Raw genomic sequence first — 17,261 nt, forward strand, 5'->3', positions numbered from 1 at the left:
TAGCAGTTGTCGACGACTATTGAAGGAAGGGCTTTGGCTGGCTTCGGGAGTTGTGGAGGTTGTGCTGTTGCAACAACTGTTTTGTGTAGAGATGTACAGTCGTGGTGAAAGTGGAGAGGCTAGAGTTGAAAGCCAGGTTCATGATTGATGGGAAGGGTAGTCGCAAACTCGTCCTGAGGTAGAATTGTTTTACTGTTTGCTGAACCTATTTTATGGAGATGTGCGGTGTTGCAGGACAGGCTGCGGTGGGTGCAGTTTGTTGCCAAAATGGATGCTAGTGAGTTTTGGACTTCTCATCCTTTGAATGTGTCTGATACCAGGGGATCTTTCATTCGGGCTTTTGTTTGGTGGGGTGGGTAGGGTCCTCAGGCTATGTGGGTTGGAGATCCATGTGTTTTGGCATGGTCCGGACACTTGTTGGGGTCTGTTTCAGAGGCTTCATTGGGGTGTTTCCCCTTTGGTTCAGGGGTTGAATCTTGGGCTGGCATCAGCATTCATTGGTGGCGAGGGTGTTTCTAAGGAATTTCAGCAGTCAGGCAGGTTGGAAAAAAATGCAAATTTCTTTTTGCAGGCTTTAGACTGATAGTGTAAGGCTTGCCGGAGATAATGTTGTAGTCTGCACATGCATGTGTGAATGAGGGAGGTGGGGGCACTGGGACAAGTGCTAAGCATGTATATGCAAAAGCAGGGCAATGTTTGAAGCATGGTTCTTTATGTGCTGACCTCATAATACATAAGAACCATGAAATGCACATGTATCTGGCTTGTTGAATGAAAGCATAGCACAATTGTGCTTTAGCAAAGTCTGAATTCAGTATTTCTTTAAAATATTCACTAATAATAATAATGAATGATTTGTGACCCCGCTTATAATCATCTTATCGTAATTGGCTCAGATATATATGTGCAAAGCATATGTTTTAGTGATAGGATTCCCAAAGAAACATCAGGAAATAAACTCTTAATTTCAGAGCATAATGCCTGCAAAGTAAGCTCTGTACATAACTGGTTATAAAGAAAATAATGTTTCTTTGATATACTTTATTAAATTTTGCAACTAAACTAAATTGAAACCCTCTGGCATAAGAGCAGCATCCAAATGAACAGAAAGAAACTGAATGTCACAAAACATATATTGTATGCAGTCCTGACCACAAGCCTTAAAATTAGTTAATGTGACTCTTTGTAAAGAGATTAACATTCATAGATTACAGCCCAGCAGCCCTCCTAAGCCCTGCTGAGAAATAATAATGTGCCAAGACATAGCATTGATCAGAAAGCATGTGATAGGGGAATCTGCATTGGTGGTTTGGTTATTCAGTGTTGGGATGGTTCACTGGGTTATTTTTGGGGGCTAATCTGTACCTAGGAATAACAATGGCTTTCGCACATGGGTGTACTGTTTGGGCATACTTCTCGGCTGTTACTGGAACTGTTACACCTCATGTTGCCGAGCGGATACTTTATCGGGGATGAAGGATTGGGTCTGAATTTAAGACTGGGGGGAGGTGGCAAGGTGTAACAGGTAGGGGGTATGCTGACTGCCGTATAGTTATATTAATACTTCATTTGTTATTTGTAAATGGGGAAATGTTGATTCAATTTAATATTCAGTTGCAACATGTATATCTGTTGTGGCTTCGTGGTAAATTGCGTTGTCTATGGTGTGTAGGGTCCTGGGTTCAAGTCTAGCAGAGGATGTTTATTTAGGAGTTAATGACAGACATTTGAGCTTAGTACTTCATACCCTTCAAAATTCATGCTAATAGACAGTCTGTTAGTCTATCAATTTAAGCCTTGCACCTATATTTTGGGCCCCAATGGTGGTGCTGCGGTAGCGTTGTCGCCTCTCAGCAAGACGTTGTCCTGTTCGATTCTCAGCTAGAGCATCTTCTGTGTGGACACATGCGTGAATGGGCATACCTTAGTTGAAGGTTGTGCATCAGGGCTGGCAACTCGGCACGTAAAAATCTATTGTCAATCATTAGCGGACTGGAGTTCCGCTGTGGCAACCCCTAACTGGGAAAAGCCGAAAGACACAACAACAACAACCACAACAACAAACAAACTATATTTAGGGCCCTTGTCCCACTTTTACTGATGGCTTTGTTCAGACTTCAGGCTTTAAGAGTTTGAAAGTTATGGTTGTGTTATAAGGGGGCATTGGTTTCTCAAGGTTTACTTCTAGCCACAGTGAGTCCCTGGGTTGCTCCTGGTTCCGCTCTACTGCTGTATGTTTGGCTACTTAAGCTACATATACTATTGGTATGGTTTGGGTTACATCTGAGGTGAGAAATCGTTTTCTGTGGGCTAGCTGACCAGTGGGGGATGCAGCAGGTGCCTTTTTGATGCTGGCTGGGCTTTGTCTTTATCTGATGTTTGGAGGTTATCCTGCTGCTGCAACCAGTTCTCTCAACCTTTTAAGTTTGTAAGAGGAATATTTAAAATACTACCTGACTGTATTTCGTAAGCTGTTAGTCAGCTATGATTAGGTTTGCTGCATTGTGTTCATTTGTTCCATATTTTGTTGGTTAGTGTACATCATTTGGAGATGGAAGGTTAAGAGCTAGGCTTATGGTTTTACAATATAAGTTAACTTGGCTTATACAGGGCACTAATTGAGATGGTCTGGAATTGCAAGGTTCCCCGGTCGTGGATATTGATAGGTCCCTTCGTGTGTGGGGTTTAGTTTTCACATACTCGACGGGTAGTTCAATTTATCTTGGGTATTTGGTAGGGTCATTGGAAGCATAGTTTCAGTTATGGCGGTTTTGTCATAGATGTGAGTGGTGGGGGGGCATTCCTTCTAAGGTTGGCAGGATAGGTTGTCTTTGAAGATGGTTTGGAATGTGTGTTATGTATTTTGGATGCCTGCAGTTTTGAAGGTTGGTACTATGAATGTAGAAAACACATGACAGAGCCTTGAAATTAGTATATTAAGTTCTATAGCTGGGTGCCATAGCACTCTGAGTAATATTATACTTTAATTTTCATCCTGGTATTTGTGTTTAGGTAAGAATATTGTCAGAGTCACATCTCATTCTCAAAATGGTGGTTTCTCACAAATCACTGGCAAATATTTGAGGACTGAAGTTCAAATAATGATAGACATTTGAGTTTCACATTTCATACATTGATGTGATCCCAGGGTGAATTTGCTATCTTCAATTCAGTTATCAAGGTTCCTTTGAAGAAAGCCAAAGAGGCTTGACATGTATGGGCAGTCTATTCCAGTGTCTGGGGAGTCGCTGGGTTAGGAATCTTTCCCTCCAGCATGGTTTGTTCATGTTGATGACAAGGTTTAGTGTGTGGCTCTGACACTTTTAATATATTCCACTGGTAGTTAAATTTATCTTGGGGTATTTGATAGGTTCATAGGAAGCATTGCTTCAGTTATGGCTGCTTTGTCATAGATTAGAATGTCGGTAGTACATTCCTTCCCAGGTTGGCAGGATAAGTTGTCCTTGAAGATGTTTTGGAACGTGTTATGCATTTGGGATGTTTTACATGTGTTTTCTTTCTTGCAGATGGGGTCTTGGAACACTGTGGCTGTAGTTTAGAATAGGTGGGTATAAGGTAGAGGTTTCTTGCCCTATTTGAAGGTTTAATTTTGTCTTTTTCTTTGTAGATGATGGTGTGCCGAGTTCCAGTGGTGAGATACAGTGAGTTCGCAGATGATCATGCTTTGGTGTCGAATAAGCGGTGGGGTCATTGGGTGAGTAATCAGAAATGGATAGGTTAAAAGGCAAGCACAGCAATACGGAAAAAGAAGAAAGAAGCACAACCAACTTTTTGTTTACTCTAGAATAAGTAGTATCTTTTATGACCTCGTTTGATTGTCATAGTGAGAATGGTTTTGCTGCATGTTTTAATCTGAATACATGTTTCAATGGAAGCCCTGATCACTTGGGTGGGCACATTGAGGTTACGGAGTGCTGAGTGAGCAACAGTCAATGCCCTGATGGAAATGGACTTGAAAGGTAATAGTTTTTGTTTTGTGGATGTTTTGAGTGCTGGAGAGGCTATAGGGTAGTAGGTACATTTATTCAATGGTCATTAAGGCACATTACAGTTGGGGCAGTGGTGATTTCTTGCAGATGTAGGACATGTTTATTTGGCCTGTTTGAGTAGGTTACTTTGGTAGGGTTAATAGTTGATGTAGTTTAATTTCTACATGTGGGATGGGGTTGGCATGTTACTAATATTTTGTTGCCCAGGTGGCATAGGGCACTTTTCATTCTGGTATAATCTGGTTTTGACCTGTGGTATATGGCAATTTCAGTTTGGTATATTGTTGGTGGCATTCAAGGGTATTGATAGAGTAAAGAGGGGTCAGAGTGCTAAAGCCATTATGGGGTTTAGGTGCTTTACTTTTGATATGGGTAGATGGTGTTGGCAAGGCTGCTGTTACATGGCATTTTGAAGTTTCTCAGGATCTGTATATCACTGGACAAGTAAAAAGAATTGTTGGGGAAGGGTGATATGCAATTGCTTTAATTTGGTGGTTGAGGGTGAGTATTCTTTCTCCAGTGGCATGTGATGCTTTGGTAAGCATTAGGTAATTGCCAGGGGCTGGTAATGTCCTGGTAATTATTGTACACCGAATGATGTTTGGCCTTATCCCCTAAGGGTGGCCCGCTGATGGAAGTTGGTGTTGAGGGGGAACAGCCTGGGCAGGCTGGTGGCAGAGAAGAGGGACAGGCTTGCCTTCTTCTGTTCCCCCTCTGGTGTCTGGTGGTGTATTTCAAGGAGTTTTGTTCTTATTTGGTTTGAAGGTCATTCAGTGAATGGTTTATGAAGCTTCATAAGTAAAGTAAGTGAGAAAAGGTATGGACGCTGCTTACTGGACAGGATGAGCAGGTACGCTGTCCTGATTAACATTACAAAGATGTTTATGCTGCTTTTAGAATCAACTACACTATGTCCAGTTGTATTTAACAAATTTTGGTAATCAAAGTTATGTTATGGAAGTTTTAATAAAGCTGGTCAAATGTCATTCAGTGTGCTGTGTTTATTGAAGGGGACCGGGATAAATGGTATTACTATGATGGCTAGATAAGTACCTATTTTTATGAACTTAGTTTTATGGATGTGGGAACAACAAATGGTATGGAAATCTCATTGTGTTATCTAAAGCAATATTTATGCCTTTTGAATGATATTTTATTTTGCTCAATTGATGAAATGGGAAATGTTTATTTTTTAAATACTACTGTCAGTGTCAGTGACACAACAGACCGCACACTCGCCCTTGGTGCAGAAGGCTGTAGGCTCTATTCTCACACCAGGTAGATAGACAACTCACATAACATTTTTTTCATTTTTTTTATTTTAACTTTTTCTGTGAACTCCACTCCAAATATTTTGTGTTGTAGATAACAGCATTCATCTTTGCACATTAAAGTGTAAAAAATATACTTGTATAGATCATTTCAAACTGATGCTGGTACAGAAGCCCACATGGCAGTGATTATCACTGAAACCTTGTCAGAGTAATAAAAAGCATAGAGACCATCATTTTTGTTTTGTTGTATGTACACAGATTAATATTGCATTGAAGGTTCATTTTGTTAAACTGTTTTTATCAAAGAATCATGTATAATATGAGACTCTCATGTCTGTTTGATAAAAGTGTTTAATAAATGTATATACATATGTATAACAATATATGTTTGAAGATTTCGGCATGTAAAATTTATTTAGTGAGATGCTATCATAACACATGGAGTTTTTGTTGTGTATGTTTGTCTTTTATTTTATGGTCCCAGTTCCTCAAATAAATTACAGGAAACGTTAGCGAGGGTGTAATTAGTCTGGTAATCTTTGTATTTTTTATTTATTTTTTTATTTTATTTATTTATTTTTATTTATCATTTGTTAAGCGGGAAAGTCTGACTAGGTTCCACAGAGTCTGTTTTCAGCGGAGGCCCGGGGAGAAATGCTCCAGATGCATGTCTTTGGAAGATAAAGTCTTGTAGATAAAACAATTGATTTTGTACAGATCTTTGTTTTCTGCAAAGATCTTTTTGATTCTAGGAAATATTTCAAAAGTAATAAAAAAAATACCACCAACTGTCATTCGAAGAAATACAATAAATTCAGTGGAGCAGGCCTTATCTGTTTAGTATGTTCATCCCTATAAGACATTAGACTTCATCCCAATAAATTTAAACAAGCATAATGACTATCTTTAAACACTGAACACCATATAAACTATTACATATATATTAATCACATAACAAATGTGCAAAATCAAAGACAAATACTTTTAACAAATAATAACAAAACATGCATTAAAAATATTGAAGTGAAAAAAATATATCATACCTAAATTTTAAAATTCTAGTTTTGGAGATATAATCATTCAAACCTGTGAAATCATAACATTTAAATGTAACTTCCAATTTAATTCTGTATGCTAACCTTTTATCTTAGCTACCATGTCTCAAAATCACCGGAGCCTTTTCTCATGTGAAAAACTGGAATTTGTAGCAATGAACATAGACTTTGGAATATTTGCCAAGGGTATTAACAAACATGTTTCTAATACAATAATTAGGTGCATAAATTCTTTGTTGCAGTCATCTCTATTTCTCTATTTCTACTCATTGGATGCCTCACAAGAGTGGCATTTCAAACCTACATAGGTTCATAGGTTCATAGGTGTGTACTAGGCTAATGGCCCAGGGGCCTTTAGAAGCCTAGCCCATAGGATTACCCTGGCATTGTGCCACCCAACCTTAGTTCCCAGTGTCTCTGTCGAGTAAAGCCACTGGAGTGATCCCTGGGGTGAACTTTCTATTTCCCATCCACTCATCAAGATCTCTACAGTGAGGTGCTCTGCTTGACATGTATGGAAAGTCTGTACCATAGCATGGGCAGTCTTTGGGTTATGAACCTGTCCCACCAGCATGTTCTGTTGATTGTGGTAATGAGGCTGAGGTCTCTGGAGCATGTGGTGTGGAGGGATTGGGATTTCATTAGATGTAGCATTTCTAACAGAGCTGGGTCAGACATGGCTTTGCAAAGTCAAGCAGAGATTGCCTCTAAGTAGGCGATATGAGACAGAATAGTTGGAGTTTTTTTAGTCTGTCCATATAGGACAAATGTTTAAGGCTTAGAATCCTCTTTGTGAGGTACTTTTGCGGCCTCTCCAGTTGTTGGTTTACATCTGCAGCATTTTGACATATTAAATCTATTAGAAGTGAATATTTGGAGAATTTCAGAATGATGTTCATAAAACAGCTTAATATTTTTCTGTTAAATTCAAAACATTGTGACCATGATTCATGAATGCCTGTTCATCACACTAAAATCATATGTGTGATGAGCAGTGACAAGTAGAGACACTGAAATTCAGGAAACACAGTTAGCACTCATATATGATACTGATCATATAATCAACCATGCTGTATGGTAATGAAGCAACAAAATATGGTGGACTGATTCAGAAACATATAAAACACATGTGAACATGTAATGCTTGCTTTAGCTCTTAATTCCAACACATGCTGGCATGCAGCCACAGGAAAACTTTAAACAGTGTTAGAGGTTGTTGCCACTGTAGAGCTAGATCTGCAAGAATGTCCGATAGAAGTTACTACTGCGGCTGTTATCAGACATCACCCATGGCATAGCAGGAGCAACACTGCAAGAGCCTTACATTACATATTAAACAGAGGTGTAAACTATGCCAGTACAAGCAATGTTTTATATACCCTCCCCCTCAAAAAAATTAAACTACAGAAGACAACAAACAAAAAAAAAAATAAGAAAACAATAGTAGATGCAGGAATGCACACATAACAAGCAGAGAAAATATCATAAGCAAAGAAACAATCTGAGGAATGTAACAAAATCCTAAATAAGTCATTTAGTGACAATCTAAACTTGTAAGCATGCTCCAGTAGTAATAAAGAAGTCAGTACACATGAATGCATGCCTTACAAAACCCCCATGAAGTACATTTCAGATTGCGTGAACAGAATTTATTTCTACACTGCATGTAGACATCAGCCATTGCAAATATTTATCAGCATACTAAGAATAAGCAGTTTAATGTAAGAATAAATACGTAGAAGAGCTCAACTATCCTGTGTAGTCCTATAGCGAAATTGTTGACAGCACTTGGGAAACAAGGCAATCTTTCTAGTACAATGGAACTACCTGACTCCACATTGTGCTTATTAGGTGTACATAGCTCCCCTGTGGGCACATGGAATCTGTTAATTAGGTATCAACTCATTATCCATTCTGAATCATAAATTTGCAATATATGCTGCGGAAATAAACATGGCATTGGTTCCTACATGAAGACATGCACATGTCTGAGCAGTACCAGAGTGGGGATTAAAGGACTTTCAAATAATTAATGCCTTGCAAGTGTGCCTCATAAACAGTACCGTTCAGTCAATAACGTGTTAAGGATCCCTGTCAATGAGAATCACACTTTAAGAGGGCCTGTCACACAAAGAGGTCTTACAAATAAGTATTAACTTATACTGACTTTGAATTAGGATTGAAACTCGATACACATAGTTGTCCACATATTATAAAATGAATGTGAGGCGGCTGTGAGTACATCTCAGACATGGGATGAAGATGGCTAACACTGTGACTGAAACCTAAAGCATACAGACAACATAAAAATGAATTATATTTATGCCAACTTTTAAGACATTGCTTAAATAAAGGAATTAAGTAATGCACAGCAATGTTCCCAGTAATGCTGCATCGCAGATGTTTTTTACCTTCAAAGTCATTATCATTCTCATAATTCGAGCTAAACATTGTACTGTGTCAGTGAAAATGAGATCAGTCTGATGCCATAGCTGTAGTGCAACTTAACTGCATATTTCCAAAATACAGTGCTCTGCACATATACTTGACTTTCTGCTTTTTACGTAACTGTTAATGTGGTGTAACATATTCCTGATGCCATAGGTGCAAAGGTGCAATGTTCAAATCTTGTGAAGGGTTGTCTATGTGAAAGTAAGGATCATCACTGCACACGTTACTTGTAGAAACCCACATAGGTGTGAAATCAGTACAGAGGATTGTATCACTATAAATACATACACACACATACACACACACGACACATGAAATTCAAAGCATTATGCCCTTTTCCCACTGTATCGTGACCCTGGAGTTAGAATAAATAGTTAGGAGGGGTGTGGGAGGCACAGCCCTCCACATCAGGTGGTGTGGGGGGGTGGAGCCCCTCACATTATTTAGTAAATAGTGTCATTTTTGTTATAACTATCCACATGTATGTTTAAAATTTATGTATGTGGGGGCTTTGCCCCCCACAACTCCCTATCTATTTATTCTAACTCCAGGGTTGCGCTACAGTAGGGAAAGGGCATAATGCTTTGAATTTCATGTGTCGATGTTATGAGTTTCGACCAAATGAGTTTTCAGTGTTTTGAGCTTTAGGTGTTTTGGTCTCTCTGAAAAGGTTGTCGATCATATGAGCTTTCGATCATATGAAGTAGACCCATATATATATATATATATATATATATATATATATATATATATATATATATATATATATATATTCTATATATTTTTTGGGGGGGCTTCAACCTATAAGTAGCATTTGGCATTCCACCACAGAAACAGTCAGCAGTATCCTTTAAGGAATGACAGTGCACATCCTATGGCAAAAACTCACAAACTAACTGCACGCAGAAAGACTTAGCCATCAGTCAGTGAAACAAGACTGCCTGCAGTGCATCACATGTAGCATACTGAATATTACTGAATGCAGAAAATTACATCAGTAGCTGCCTGAATGGCTGCATGTGTTAATAAGGTATGTACTGAATGATAGCACAATAGGAACAGGGTATGAATCCACATAAGGGACAATATACCTTATGTGGTATAATAGATGTGATCATTTCTTTTTTAAATTTTAATGCACCTTACATCTCTTACATAGACATGCAATTTATTTTAGTAGTATAACATTATATTTGTTCAATGTTGGGTAATAATCCTGATAATGTTGCCTGTGTGTCTCCCGGAGTGTTCACATCAATATTAAAAATAATAACACAGTTTTCTGGGCCTGCTATAGGATGAATAGTATATTGCAAAATAATGAGAAATCATAACTAAGAAGGTACTTAAGTAGTTGTATATGAAGGGCAAAGCAAAACAGCTTACAAAACATGTATGCAAACTGCAAATCTGTATAATAATCAAGTGTAAATCATCACAGTAATTGATTGGGAGAACATTCACTCTATATATGCTATATCTGCCTTTCCTTGAGTCTAAACTAAATATGTAATTTTTATGTTCATTCTTTGTGTGACAGTTTGCATACAACAATGTCAATGGTCAGTGATAACTGTAGAGAAATGGCACTTCTTGTCCTATGGCAAAAACTCAGAAATAGTTGCGCCCATACTAAGACTTTGCCATTGGACATGCAAATGAGCTCTGCCTTGGCACTTGTCAATTAGCATTGAACTCATAAAAAAAACGTATGCATTCAGAAAGTATTCCACATAAAACTATCTGTGCCTCCAATTATTTCAATAATAAAGGAAAACCATATAGTGCAAAAGTTGCAGGGCTGTCAGATGCTGGTATATTTCCAGTCATGTACATGCTTGTATTCCTCACTTTACAGATTTGTAATATCAGTTCTCCTGTGTTGCTGCTAATAATACACAGGGTTTAAAATACATGCCTCATTTTATCATGGGTTTGATTCCAAAGTGCTGTCACTGGCACTGCTTTATTTTTTATTCAACAGCAATGCAGAGAAGAAAAACAATGCCATGCACGAGTACATACTGATGTGTCAAGGGTTGATGTTATGACTGCTGTTCACCATTCCTGAGTGCATGCTCTGAGGTGGGACAAATGTTGTAAAATCTAACTGGAATATCAACAGTAACCAGCACGAGCTGTTGTTGTGGAGTCAAGTACATATACTGATCAGCACACATTGCAAAGTGTAACTGTCATGTTTCTCACCTAAACTAGATATTGAATAGATAATACATCTATTTAAATAACCAGTTTCTGTGCCTTCTGTTTGGCATATGTGTTTCTGCATAGTGTCCATTCTTACACACAGTCTGGTGTATGTGAGATCTGATTTAGGCACCGATTCCCTGTCATTTTTCCTGGGATATTTGAAGGGAAGCCATGGCATGGATTGGTGAGGGCTATGCTCCAGTAAGGGCACAGAGGTGGTGCAAGGACAAGTCTAAGATTTTTGTCCAATTTCTCATTAAATGTACAGTTAAGACTTCTGCAGCATTGCAATACCAGATCTCAGGACCAGCCTGAGGCTTGGAGGAATTTAGCCAAGGCTGTCACCCTTTCTATTGGCATCTCAATCACAGGAGAACAGTGATGCCTCCATTACAGCAACTTAAAAAGTGAAAACAGGACCTTGTTAGTCAATGGGAGGATCATTATAGGACTCGTGAACCACCTGTTTTGTAAGGAAATGGCCCCAAAACCATGCAATATGCTGCCATGACTTGGCCATACATACAAGTATTCATTACTGGTTTTGATTTATGTGTAGCCCCTACAGAGATTGAAGGAAACCAGGAGATGCATCAGGACAGAATGTGATGCCTCAGAGAGGGGGGGTCTTATATTATATCCTCGAATAATCGACCCTTAAAACGCAAACTGTCATAACAGAGAATGGCCATATCAGCGATTTCTTTCCCTGGGAAAGAAATCGCTTGCCATAAAAAGAAGAACACATCACTACAGACATCACAAAGTGGGGGTCTTGGCCCCCCACACCCCCCAATGTGGGATGCTGTGCCCCCCACACACCTCTAACTAAATATACCAACTCTGAAATCACACTACAATGAGGAAAATGGCAAACTAACAAGGATGGCCAAGCAATTTCTTTCACAGGGAAATAAATCATTGAAGTGGCCATTCGCTGTTATGACAATTTGTATTTTAAGGGTTGATGAAGAGGTGTTTGATGGAACGCCTCTTTGAGGACATAATATAGACCCCAGAAAGGCATGGAGGTGAGTATGGGCTCAAGTACAACTGACTGCCAGTTTATAGTAGCACTAGTTTTACCAGTAGGTTATAAAGTATTTGGACATAACTCTTATTGCAGAAAGTTTATAATTGTTAGAGAAAGGAATATGATTGCATTACTATACCAACAATTTATGACGTCGCACATTCATAACTGGCTGCAAAGATTTTTAAAAATGTATGTAGGGTATGTACTGACTGTGACATATTAACATTACAGAATATTTATATATTTTTTCTTTTTTGTCTCTTATCCACCTACCTCCTCTCTATCTCTCCTGCTTTTTTTTTTTTATCTTTGCATTGCAATATTCATTGCTGCTTCATCACAAGCAGCAGCATGGGTAGCTACACCAACCACAACAGCTTGGACCACCATCTCTCCACGGGCAGCTGTGGTAGTACCACCACGTGTAGAAGAGGCACCCAGTACTTCTGGAACACAACCTGTCAGTGTTGCCTCCACAATACCTGCACGACCTGCATCTGGTGGAGTGATAGCCATTGGATTTAGTGGTAGATGAGGTGGCATGTTTGTTATTATGACAAGAGTTGACAGGAGTGATGGAGAAGATCACAGAGAAGGAGAAGATCACAGAGAAGGAGAAGATCACAGAGAAGGGTCTTGATGCCTGCATTAACTGTTTGTTATTATGACAAGAGTTGACAGGAGTGATGGAGAAGATCACAGAGAAGGAGAAGATCACAGAGAAGGAGAAGATCACAGAGAAGGGTCTTGATGCCTGCATTAACTGTATGTTATTATGACAAGAGTTGACAGGAGTGATGGAGAAGATCACAGAGAAGGAGAAGATCACAGAGAAGGAGAAGATCACAGAGAAGGGTCTTGATGCCTGCATTAACTGTATGTTATTATGACAAGAGTTGACAGGAGTGATGGAGAAGATCACAGAGAAGGAGAAGATCACAGAGAAGGAGAAGATCACAGAGAAGGGTCTTGATGCCTGCATTAACTGTTTGTTATTATGACAAGAGTTGACAGGAGTGATGGAGAAGATCACAGAGAAGGGTCTTGATGCCTGCATTAACTGTATGTTATTATGACAAGAGTTGACAGGAGTGATGGAGAAGATCACAGAGAAGGAGAAGATCACAGAGAAGGAGAAGATCACAGAGAAGGGTCTTGATGCCTGCATTAACTGTTTGTTATTATGACAAGAGTTGACAGGAGTGATGGAGAAGATCACAGAGAAGGGTCTTGATGCCTGCATTAACTGTATGTTATTATGACAAGAGTTGACAGGAGTGATGGAGAAGATCACAGAGAAGGAGAAGATCACAGAGAAGGAGAAGATCACAGAGAAGGGTCTTGATGCCTGCATTAACTGCATGGAAAGAATTCTGTAGCAGATTGCTAAATTGCCACCCCATCCAAACTGCCCAGGTGTCTGTGACAGGAGACAGTGGTGGCAATTGTTAGGTAAAGGATTAGATTCACACTGTGTTCATGCTGGATGGGGAAGCTCCTGAGAGATCCCATCCCTAACCCCAACCATGTTGCATTCTTCCCTCTTGTGTACATCACCATCCCTGTCTGTCTTTTATGTCCTGTATGACTGCATTGGCTACCTAACCTACCCTAAATACCTGCCCCTATTATTCCTAAATATCTTCTGCAATATTCCTCCCTCTCTCAGCAAATAAAAAAAATCCACCATAGGCATAACTCTTCACCTATGTGTGCATATCACACACCTGATTTGTTCTAATTGGTCACACAGCTTTATCAAGTTGTTTTTAGACATCATGTACGATGTGAGTTGTCAAATTCTCCAGATTGGTTATACATACAAAATCTTACCTCGTGAAGATATGGACAGATACGGCGCTATCCGACCACCATCGTGCTCATCCTTTAACTACTCCCCTATTTTCGTACTCCCTTCCCACTCCCCATTTCCACCATGGTCTTATCATACCCATTTTACACTGTTATTCTGGTCAAAAATAGATTTATAGATCACATACATGGTTAGAAATGGCTTATAAACAGACATCTCTATTTCTGTCTTCAGCAGTTGCACAACACTTGTCACCTAAAAGGATAGCTTACCGCTGGTTCTCCTCCTATGGCAAAAACTCAAAACTTAATTATGCATGTGCTACTACTTTGCCATCAGTCACAAAAATCAGCTAGTCAACAGTGCACTCTGGCAAGCAATGCTGACTGAAATAATATAAATTGCCCTTCAGAAGTTTGTTTTATTGGATTATTGTATCTTCATTTGAGGAGATCATTTTAATGCATTTGGTGTACTGCTGTATGAAACTGAGTGTCAGAGTCTCTCATATTTTCCTTCCATGTGTATTCCATTGTACCGGTACAAATACAAACATGTGCAGACAGGTATGAATGAGTGCAGTGTATATCTATAACATGTACAACTTGCAAATACCTTGCACATTCTATACATATTATGAAGAGTTGTCACTGATGCACACATACACACAGAACTTACTAAAAATGTATAATGCAATTATTTGGAGAATACAGTCAGGACTGCATGGATATCACTCAACAATGTGATATTGGTGACTTTTACCCAACACCTACTTGTTCAACACCTCTGACTGTTCCACGTATCTATATCTATCTATCTATCTATCTGTCTATCTATCTATAAATATTATTCCCTACCACAACACTCAATGTGAAGTAACATGTCACATGACAGACAGGGACACAAAAGTCTGGAATAAGATCTCATATTGTTCTTTCTGCTATCATCTTACATGACTCTTGACATTGAGGAGCGCCACTACCCATACATAGGTAATGTTAAGTGACACTTCACATCCTATGAAAAAACTGATCTGAATTTGCCTCAGACCACATTTATATGTTGTTCCTCTTGCTAATATGTTTAGTCCCAAAGTGTAACAGATAGCAATACTGAAATTAGTATGAAGAGACAGTTATCATTATAAGTATAATAGGATCAATGGTTTAATGTACTTCTGATGGGATGCTGGGCTTATTAATACAGTATAATGTTGAGTATAATGCTGTGAATTATGAGTCACACGTTAACAGTGTCTGTTTCACAAATAAACCTACCCTTTCCCACATACACATGGCTTAGTCCCTCCAACTATGTGCTTTCCGACACTTGTGATTTCTCCTATGATGTCAATTGTTAAAACACAGCTTTAGAGGATGTAGACTTAGGCAGACATTTTAAAATCCAGCAACATCTACTTAGTATGAGTGTGTCCCAAAACAGAAACAGGCAGGACTGACTTATCCAACAGATTTAATGTGTACAGTTTATCTTCATAGTCTCATTTTCACAGGGAGAAGGATCCCTCAAGTGTTGTATTCCCTTTCAGTTAACTCATATGCAGTCAAAGGCACTGCTCCACCTGACCCTGAAACTGTGTGCTTTCTGACAGCTGGAATAAGGCTTTGTCTGTGGTGTCAGCAGTTAATACACAGATCTAGAGAATGTTGTCTCAGATAGGCAGGTGTTCAAATCCAGCAATGTGTAGATAGTATGAGTATGTAAGAAAATAGAAATGGGCTGGACTTGGTCATCCAACAGATCTGATGTGTGCATTCAAACATAGTGTTAACATTTGTACAAGCAGTGGGATCCCTTAAGTATTATACACCCCTTTAGGGAAACCATATGCATCACACCACACTGGTCCAGTCACCTCCTCAAATATGTGTTGTCTGACAACCACGACAGGATTTCTTCTGTGGTGTCAGCAGTTAATGCACAGCTCTTGTGAATGTAGACTTAGATAGTGAGGTGTTCAATTCCAGCAATGTGTACCTAATATGAGTATGTAAGAAAAACAGTAACAGTCAGGACTGACTTACTCAACAGATGTAATGAGGATAATTCAGCCTAGTTGTAGCATTCACATGGTTGCAGGGTTTTGGTTTAAAAAATGCTTTACCCCCATTTTAAGGAAGCCATATGCATTACAACATACTGCTTACGTTATCCCTTCAGTTGTGTGCTTTCTGGCACCCGTGATTTGACTTTTTCTGTGGCATTAGCTATTAGCACCCAGATCTAGTTAGACAAGTATCCAAATCTGGCACTGTATATGCAGTATGAGTGTATAATAAGCAACTGGTAATAGGCAGAAAAGATGTAGTCAACATATGTGATGTGTACAGTTGTACTCAGGAGTAATATATTCATTGTTGTAGGGTTTGGACATAACAAGTGATACTTCATTTTTAAGGAAGGCCATGTACATTGAGATATGCTGCTCATGGTATCCTTTCAGCTGTGTGCCTTCTAACAAGTGTGTTATAAGTTCTTCTTTGGCATCATCAACTGCTATTGCACAGGTATACACACTGTAAGCTACATAGACAAGTGTCCACAGCCAGCCATATGCAGCTTGTATACATGTGGAACACATAGAAACTAGCATTGGTGACATACTGGAATGCCTTAAGCAACACGCAACATTTTATTATTTTTTGTAGGGTTGTAGTTATTTAATCCCTTAAGTGGTATATTTCCTTGGAAGCATGCCCAGTTTGGTTACATTTTATATCTTCTGCTTTAGGAGAGGTAGCATAAAGCAGTATCATTATTCACTGGTGGGAAACTGCATTCTTTATTTCTCATCCACTGGCAAACAATATTGATTTGCTTTCCCTACTGAAATTTCAACACTTGAAATGCAGAGTGCTGACACACAGGAAAAAAAAAAAAGACTGAAACTGCAGGAAAAGAGTGAACCTTGAAATTACACAGGCAAGCCCCCCCCCCCCGCAATACATGGTATAGGGAGCAATACCCCCACACCCCACAAATTTATATACACTAACTCTGAAATCCCCATACCTTAAAAAAGGGAATATTCTTGGAAAAGGCTATCTCAGACTTAATATATGTATATTTGTTTTTTGGCCATTCAGTCTCAGTGTTTCCAGACTTGCTGTAGCAGGTCCCAACATTTAAAATGGCCTGCATTATTTGTCTTTCACCACATCTCTTTAATAACTATCATGCAATGGATGTTGCAGTTAATGTGGAGAAGACAACATGAATTATCCAGGCCTGTTTAGAGATTTATTATGTCAACTCTTGCAGCTTCCATAGTTCACTGTAACCATGATGTGATGATACAACTTTCTGAGGTATGTTGAGTGTTGTGACCCAACAATCAAATGTCTGTTGCACAATGTTCAGTTCCTTTGTTAGTTTCCAATAATGATTATT

The sequence above is a fragment of the Protopterus annectens genome, chromosome 3.part0, assembly GCF_019279795.1.
Source record: "Protopterus annectens isolate FY-2018-M chromosome 3.part0, PAN1.0, whole genome shotgun sequence".
Taxonomy (NCBI): Eukaryota; Metazoa; Chordata; order Ceratodontiformes; family Protopteridae; genus Protopterus; species Protopterus annectens.